The sequence below is a fragment of the Tupaia chinensis genome, unplaced genomic scaffold (genome assembly GCF_000334495.1).
Source record: "Tupaia chinensis unplaced genomic scaffold, TupChi_1.0 Scaffold000037_22, whole genome shotgun sequence".
Taxonomy (NCBI): Eukaryota; Metazoa; Chordata; class Mammalia; order Scandentia; family Tupaiidae; genus Tupaia; species Tupaia belangeri.
The window spans coordinates 998,531-1,007,449 of record NW_006159481.1 but is presented as its reverse complement, the minus strand read 5'-3'; the positions used below and the strand labels follow the sequence as shown (position 1 = coordinate 1,007,449).

General features: G+C 43.8%; 1 pseudogene; it reads left to right on the top strand.

Moving 5' to 3' along the window:
• The first annotated feature begins 286 nt into the window (after positions 1 to 286).
• Positions 287 to 628, top strand: LOC102473869 (transcription factor BTF3 homolog 4 pseudogene; annotated as a pseudogene).
• Positions 629 to 8,919: the final 8,291 nt, after the last annotated feature.

The window sequence follows — 8,919 nt, the reverse complement described above, 5'->3', positions numbered from 1 at the left end:
TAATAGTTTTTTGTAAATAATTTCCTACCCTATCACTTTACCTAATTTATCTATCACTTTCAGGTGTATTTTGCTGGACCTTTTTTTAGTTTCCATGTACATAATCTTGTCATCTAGAAATAGAGATCATTTTACTCTTTTCCTATTTGAATGTCGTTTATTTACTCTCTCATCTGATTGCACTGGCCAGGATTTCCAGCACTACATTTGAAAAGATTGGTAAAAGTGGGCACCTGAACTTGTTCCCATTTTTGAAGAAAACACTTTCTGCTTTCTCCCATTCAATATGTTGTTAGCTATAATTTTATCATATTTGGCTTCTATTGTGTTAAAAGATGATGGGACAGTTATTCATTTCAACAATACCAAAGTCTAAGCTTCCCTCTCTGCTAATACCTTTGCAATTACTGGTCATGCAGAAGCCAAACCAATCACAGAAATGCTTCCTGGAATATTAAGTCAACTTGGTGCAGACAGCTTAACAAGCCTTAGGAAATTAGCTGAACAGTTCCCACGGCAAGTCTTGGAGAGCAAAGCACCAAAACCAGAAGACATTGATGAAGAGGATGACGATGTTCCAGATCTTGTAGAAAACTTTGATGAGGCATCAATGAATGAAGCTACCTGAAAGCTTTTCTGGTTTTGGAAGCTGGCGTGGGCTAGATTTAACAAGTCAGTTATGTGGTTTCAAAGTTTTACAGACACGGAGAACATCACCTGTTACTAGTTAAGTAATATAAATATTTTGTATATTAATAATGCTATGTGTTCAGCATTTTTTTGTCATTTGATTTTGCATTTTGCACTTCCTCCCAGGATCTATTCTTTTGGTCATAATATGAAGTATTGGTGCAGCTCGAGGGTGTTTTGATTTTTGATGTTGTTGTTGTTGGGGTATTTTTGGTGAATGTATGTGTATTTATGTGTGTATGTGTGTATACAGTGGAAAGCAAATTGGAAAACAGTTATATTTATCCTCCTCTTTCCCCAGTAGAAATAAAACAAATCTTTACACTTAAAAAAAAAATAAATAAAACAGTGTCTCTACAATATTGTTGCAGGAAACCAGACCCTGAGGAATAAAAGAAACAGTACTCACAGAGATAGGAGATCTCTTTATTATACCACACTGAATCTCTGACCCTGCCAAGAGTTAAACACAGTTTTTTTATGGGTGAATTGGGGAGAGGTGGTTTCAGCATGCTTGGAGTATCCTATTAGGGCAGGGGCTCAGAGTTTGCCATAATATGGAACTGGCAAAGAAGCAGGAAGTCTAACTTGTTTAAACCTCTGGTGAGGGGCAGTTAGTTCATGCCAGAACAGAAAGTTCAGGCAGTTCTCAGCCTTGGGTTGCTTCAAGATTGTTTATAAATTCCAGATTACTCTATATCATCATTCTCCCCTCCTGAACCTCCTTAACTATGCCTAAGGAGGGTCAATTAACAGGGCAGTAAATGTAGCATTCCAGGGCAGTGACAAGCAGTTGATATTTGATGGCTTAAAGGTGGGAAGTTGAAGAGTATTATAAGGGTGTTTATCACTGTCCTCAAGCTCCTGCTGTGCATAGATGGGTCAGTGTCTGGAGTGAAAAAGCAGGGCTTTAGACTCCTCAATCTTCTTCTGTGCATAGAGTAGCCAGCCCAGGAATATCTGCAGCAGGGCTGTAGTACTGATGACAAGTCTTGGTCCTCTAGAAGGTCATCTTGGCCAGCTGCTCATGGTATCTTTGCTTCATCCAGGTCCCAGGGTTCTCTGGTGCTGTGATTTGCTTCATTCACAAGTGGAGGATTCCCAGGGCCATCTCTGAAACATTAGCTGCAGTGGGGCTAACAAGCACATGTAACTCCAACCAGATGGGCTATAGTGATTCTCTTCCAATTTTTAAGCCACACCAAGTCCCTGGGCTCATAGTGTACATAGTTTCTGAGGGGGACATAGATTGTTTCTAAGATTACACAGGCTATTTCCTTTAAAATTTTCCCCAAGGCCACCAGATCCCGAGTCAGGATTGCCTTACCCAGCTGACAGATGGCAGCTATTAGGGCCTGGGTGACTAAAGAGGGTGGTTGGCCAAGTAGACTCTCATAAGGGGAATAACCTTGTTTCTGTGGAATGTATAGAATTCATAACAGGATCATTGGTAGGACATCCATGCAGGGTTGCCCAGTGTCCTGACAGAGTTTTACAATGGTGGATTTTAGGGTGGGGTTTATTTGTTCCACCTTCTTGGAGCTCTGAGGTCATTAGGCAGTGTGAAGTTTCAATTTTATGGCTAAGGGCTTTATTACTCCCTGTGTGACTTCTGCCATAAAAGCAGGGTCATTATCTGACCTGATCATAAGGGGGAGCTCAAACTGACATGTAACTTCCTTCAGAAGTGTTCAAGTAACTTCTCTGGCATTTTTTTTTTTTTCGAGAGGATTTTTGCTATAGGGCATGTGTACTCACCAGACAGAGAGACAGAAAGCAAGAAATCACCCCTCCCCCCAAAGGGGATGGTCACACTGCAATCCCTTCTCCTCCATTCTCTTCTTGGAATCTTGGGCAGGCACTCACACACACCTGGCATGAGTTTAAGCCACCAGGTCCGGGACTTGAACTACAGTTGACTACATGGGAGTTCAGCGACATAGCCATTACGCTAACTGCTGGTCCCCACTTCTCTGGCATTTTAAGTTCACATAGGGAAGGCTTCCACTCAAACTGAGTAAGTGCAGACAAGGACTAGTAAGTATGTGTAGCCCCAGCATGGTTGTACTTCTGAGTAATCTGCCTCTAGTAACTCTAGGGAAGTTGTCCCAGCAACTTGTATTCCAGCCAGCCAAGTTGGCCTCTGGGTGCAGTTATTTCTGGAATGGGTCTCACATTGCATGCTTCTGGTTGTACAAAATGATGGTAGGTGAATTGACATAGTATCTGTCCAATAAGCTCTCCATCGAGTTAACTCAAGGTACTGCTTTACCAATGAATATCCAAGGGGCTCGGGCATGTATATTTTTTAATCTTTCAGTCTTCACCACCTGTCTTCTTCCAGAGTTGCTCTCTCTTGTTTTTCCCAATGAAGTTTGTCAGGAGTGGGGGTGGAGACTTTTGAGAAACTTGTGAGTTATAACACTCTGACTAGAGCAGTTGGGATTTGGTTGGTGGCAGCCTTGGCTGCCTGGTCTGCTAAGCAGTTTCCCAGAGCGAAGAAATTTCTTCTAGTAATTGGCATATATATTTTTTGTTTTTAACTGTCTTTTCTTTTGCCAAGAGGAGTCCTCTCTCTCAATAATGTCCCATTGATATATAGGGTGGCAAACACATACTGTGAGTCTGTGAAAATGTGTACTCTCTTGCCTACAACCAATTTTAGGGCTTGGATTAATGACCAGAATTCAACCCCCTGAGCTGTGTCCTGAGAGGTAACTGCATAGCCAGTATACCAGTTTCCTTTCTGTACATAATTCAGTAAAGAGGGTGAGATCTTCAACTGTGTCTGCAAGGTCGGGGCATCCAGAAAAGACTTCACTGAGGGCCTCTTTATAATTATGGTCAGGAGGCCCCAGCATGGCTGGGAGGAAACTGGAAAGGTTGAGAGCATTGAGAGTTCAAGGCCTAATCCAAGGGTTACTGATCAATACACCGTTGTATTCGGCCATCCTAGAGCTGGCTAGCCCACTGAAGGTCAGCTCAGCAGGCAGAACTCTGAGCATTAATCCAAGCCCTAAAATTGGTGGTTGGTAAGACAGCACTATACCAAGCGAGAGAACTCCTCTTGGCAGAAGAAAAGTCAACAAAGAAGAAATTTGCCAGTTATCACGAGCAGTCTGTGAGCCAAAGAAAGTGGCAGTCATCCATTGCAGAGGACACCAGAGGGGAGAAGATCCCATCACTCTGAGAAACTGGTTGGTTTATATATACTACTGTTCATCAGGGTGGTCACTGAGTATGGGATCTAGACAGTGATAACTTGGTCTAAGGTTAATTTGTCTGTCTCTTTAATAAATTCAACAGTGGCAGCAAGGGCTTCAGGCAATGGGGCCATCCAGATGCCACAAAGTCAAGTCTCTTAGGTGGGCAATGAGTCTGTTCCAAGGTCCTATGGGCTGAGTCAGAACTCCTTGTGCTGTCTGACTTTTTTCTTCATTTACAGACAGATTGAATTCTCAGGTGATGTTTGGGAGCCTCAAAGCCAGGATTTTTCCCAAGACTTGACTTGAGATTCTGGAAAGCATGCTCATGGAGGGGGTCCCCATTTGAAGGAGGCCTCTTCTGGGCCTCTGAGTAGCTCACACAGTTGTCTGACCTCAGCAAAGCCTAGGATCCAAATCCTACAGAATCCTGCTGCTCCAAGGAACTCATGTAGTTGCCTCCTGGTTGTGGACTGAGGAAACCCACATACTACCTCTTTGCATTCATGTGCTAGAACCTGGTGTCCTTTAGTCAGAATAAATCCTAGGAACTACACATGAGTAAGACAGATTTGGGCCTTTTTCATTGAGATCTTGTATCTGGCCTAGGAGAGAAGCTGGAGCAGTACTTGAGTTCCCTTCCAGGATCTTCTCTGGTCATTCCAGCAAGCAAGAGGCTGTCAGCATATTAGAGCAAAGTACACTCAGTTTTCTGACCTGAAAAATTCTCAAAATCAATAGCAAGTACTTCGCCAGGTGTGAATATTCACCATTCTTCCTCTTTGGGCATTGTTACAGTCAGGATTTGGGAGTGCTGACAGTCAATGCAGTTGAGCTCTGGAGTTAAAGCTGATTTATGCTCTGAGTTTAGTCAATAGGTCTCTTCCCAGTAATGGGACTGGGCCATCAGGCAGGTACAGGAACTTGTGGCTAAGCTGGTGCCCTTACTCAGCTGACAGCTTGTCATCTGTAAAACAGGTTAAGTGTTGGTGTTTCCAATGGCCCTCATGATGGTGGCATTTTGACCTGACAGGGGCACCAAGGGCTTGGGGACAATGGACTGTTTATCTTCAGTATCTACTATAAATGTCAAGGGTTCCTGGTGGATTCTTGGTCATTCTGCCTTTATTTGTCTTCTGCTTGGAGAATTCACCTTTCAGTTTTCATCCTCTCCAGTATGTGCATTGGGTTACTCTGAGCCCTGGGCAGCAGGGTTGCCTTTTGCTTTATTTGCTGATCTGCTTTCTTTCTCTTCTCTTGTCCCAACCTGCGGGACAGTCGAACATGTTCCCTGGTGGAGGGAGTGAGAGATGGGACAAACACACGCACACACAATACAAGGTGCTGATCAAGTCGTCTTCTTCCGTCTACTTCCGTTTATTCAGGAAAAATGGTGAGTTATATACAGCTGGTGGGCACCAATTGGCTGCCTGAAATGCAAATGAGATAGAACATCATGAACCAATCATTGATGTGGGTGGATCTCTCCCATTGCCTAGAAACCCAACCACTTCTGGGGAGAACAGTTGGTTGATTTCTGAGAGACGGTTTGTTCAGTGCGGATGTGAAGCCTAATGGTTTCCAAGATGGTAGATAGCTCAAGATGGCGGATAGCTCAAATGAATTCCATATTCAGTGCTCGCCACATTCTCTCAGTCTTAGTTCATGAGGACTTGATTAGCGATCTTTGGTAGCTGGGTGGCATTCATCCCAGTGAAGCCTTTCTGCCTCTGGAGTTTTCTATGAATGTCAGGGGCTATTGGGTGACAAAGGGGAATTAATCATTCACTGGCTTTCTGGACTTCCACGGTCAAATAGAGTATCCAGTGTGACTCACAGATCCTTTCATAAAATTGCCCAGTGACTCATCTGTCTTCTAAATTATTTCTGAGTTTTTTTCCATGTTATTAAGTTTCTTGCACTGGTTGTCATTGCCTGTAATAGTTTCTTCTGATATTTGCTGAGCTGGGTTCAGCCACCCATAATATTGATGTTACAGTTGAGTTTCTCATTCAGAAAGGCAGTCCTGACCCAACCCTCTGGATCTACCTCATTGTCAGGGATGTATTCTTGCAACCATTTCTTTGCTGAAAAAAGGACTCTGTATCATTTCTCTGTATTGAGTATTATGAGGAGTAATTGTTGACGGTCACCTCAAATAGATTGGTGGGTTTAAAGTATAGACTCCATGAGATCTCCCATTGCCTAGGGCCACTCTGAATAAGAGAGGGAGTGGAATTTCCAATTGAGCAAATTGGTGGTAGTGAAGGTCTGGTAGTAGAAGTTGCTTTGCCTTCTGTAATGGCCTCATTTGCACCTATTTGAAGGGGTTCTTGGTTTTCTTGGAGGGGCATCTTAAGGGTGAGGTTTCCCTGGGCCACAGCAGCTCACTGGGTGATGGTGGGTGAAGTGGGGTCCAGGCATGGTGGGTGGCTTCCTCCCTGAGCTGCTGCTGGCTCCTCAGACTGTTCTTCAGTCCCTGGGGAGACTGATGGTTGAGAGTCTCAATTGTATGTTCAGTAGCTGAGACATACAGTGTTGGAGGTGCTAATGGCTCCTCTTCTGGAGGACCCTGCATGACAGGGCCCATGGGTTTCTTTTGATCCAGGTCTACTGCAGGGTCAGAACACAGGCAGCCAAAAAGGCTTTTCCCTTTTATACCCATGATGGAAGAATCTGGGCTATCTGCAGCCAGGAGTCAGCACAGGAAAACTGATCAGGGTGGTCTGGTGTGCTAGTAAAAACATTGTACATAGCCCACACTGTAAGGAGGTGTATGATTCCCTCTGGCAGCCATCCAACCATAAAAGGACACTTGACCTCACAAAGGGCTCTCAGCTTTTTCAGTTTCATTTTGACTCCATAAGTTAGATGAAATTATATAACATATAATCCAGTACAGTGGACTTGTATAACTTGGATTGGTGTTTTCCCATGGCAGTGCTGAGCAGTGTAGCCCAAATATCTCTGATCTCTCCAGATATCAAAATCCTGGGCCTCCCAGGGAGCTTGAGAGATCACTGGCTGAAGAAAGTAGTCAATGAAATTTTGAAGGAATGAAGGCTCCTGGGAATTGGCCTTAGCCCAGAGGCTCAGGAGCTATGCAGTCTCTTGGGGGTGCTGCCAGAAGGGCCAGGCAGCATAGAGGGTTAGGCTATTCTGCAGGAGGGCCTTGGCCAATGGCTGTGATCAGAAAGACCACAGTGGTCTCTCTTCTGGGTCAATTTTGTAGTATTCCAATAGTGGCTACACTGGTGCTAGAGTGGGTATTTCTGAAGTGGGTGACAGGTAGAATGGAGGAGAATGAGGGAACAGAAGTCTGCTGAGCTGACTGAAGAAGGAAAGCTGTCAAGGTAGAAGGTGGTGCCTGATCTCTCTCCACTTGGACAAAGAGGGCAGGTTTGACTCTGCTGTGGAAGTTGTAGGAGGGTCAGGAAGGTCTCAAGGAGGACATTTTGCATCACTGTTGGTAGAAACTCATGTTTTAGCATCTGAGGGCATAATCAGTGACCTGACATTTGCTTCTCTCCTTACCCACCTCTACAGTGGAAACTTTCCCATCGGCCTTAGTGTTCCCCCTACATTGAACAGTGACACAACAGACAAGGGATGGGAGTTCCCCAGAAGGGACCAGTCAAGTATATGCCTGGCGATGTCTCTCATGGAATTTTTCAGCTCCTTGGCTATAAGTAATCAGATATAAATCCTGCACCAGATTGAAAGCACAGGGAGGGGCAGTGTTAATTTTGGGATTTAGCCATTACAGGGCTGCCACAGAATTGCAAGTGCAGACTCAGTTATCACTCTGTAACCAAGGCCACGAAGCCACAAACATATTCACTCATGCTGGATATTCACACTCCCATTTTGAGGTTATGCATTTCCTCCCCACACCAGCCACACACCAGGTGAACCCTAACTACTACTGGTCCTGCAACCAAAGGAAAAGATCAAGTCTCCTCTTCTACTCAATCCGAGTAGGCCTGGCTAAGGTTCTATAGATCCCTAGGGTCTTACCAGATTACCAGAGTTGACCAGGGTTGATGTACCAGGGTTCAGGAGTTGGTCTTTCCCTCCAACCAGAGTCTGATGACCCAGCAGTAATCAGCCTCGGGGTAGGTACCCCCCCAACTGAGGGAGCCTATCAGATGAGAAGGGTACATGGCTACCTCTACACAGCATTATGCCCATCCTAGAAAGGGATGCCTTGGGATCAGTGGCTCAAAGGGCCAGCCTAATTCCACTTCCCAGCCTCTTCCCAAAAATGTTGTAGAAAGCTAAATGCTAAGGACTGGAAAGCAGCACTTGGGGAGATAGAACTCTTTATCACACTGGTAGGCATGGAGGAACTAAGGCTTCGAATCTCTGACTCTGACAGAGAGTTGGACACAGTTTTTTATAGGCAAATTGGGGAGGGGCAGTTTCGGCACACTTGGAATGTCCTATAAAGGAAAGTGTATATAGTTTGCCCTAACATGGAACTGATAGAGAAGAAGGGAGTCTAACTTGTTCATGGCCTCTGCTGGAGAGGGGAAGTTAATTCATTACTGAACAGAAAGTTCAGGCAGTTACCAACCTTGGGTTGCTTCAAGGTTGTTTATCAGTTCTAGATTGCTCCATATCATTATGATGATTTTGCTGTCTTAATCATGAAAAAAAATGTAGCTTATTAAATGTTTTTCTCTGTCAATCAATAAGATCTTATTTTTACTTTCCTCCTGTTAATATACTGTATTACTTCTATTCTGTGTATGTTGAATTACTCTTGCATCCCTAGACTAAAGCCTTTCAAGTCATGGTGTTGTTTACAACTTCTAACCTTACTTCAGTACACATTCCAATAAATTTATTCTGTAGAAACAATATGTTTTTTGTTTTTAAATTTTTTTCAGTAAACTTCAACTATAAATCTTGAGTAAATGGAGAGATATTTCAAGGACAAGCCTAACAGGACAAATAAAAACAAAAATTGACAAAAATGTGTTCTCAAAATATAAACTAGCATAAAAGTAAATAAAATTTCCTA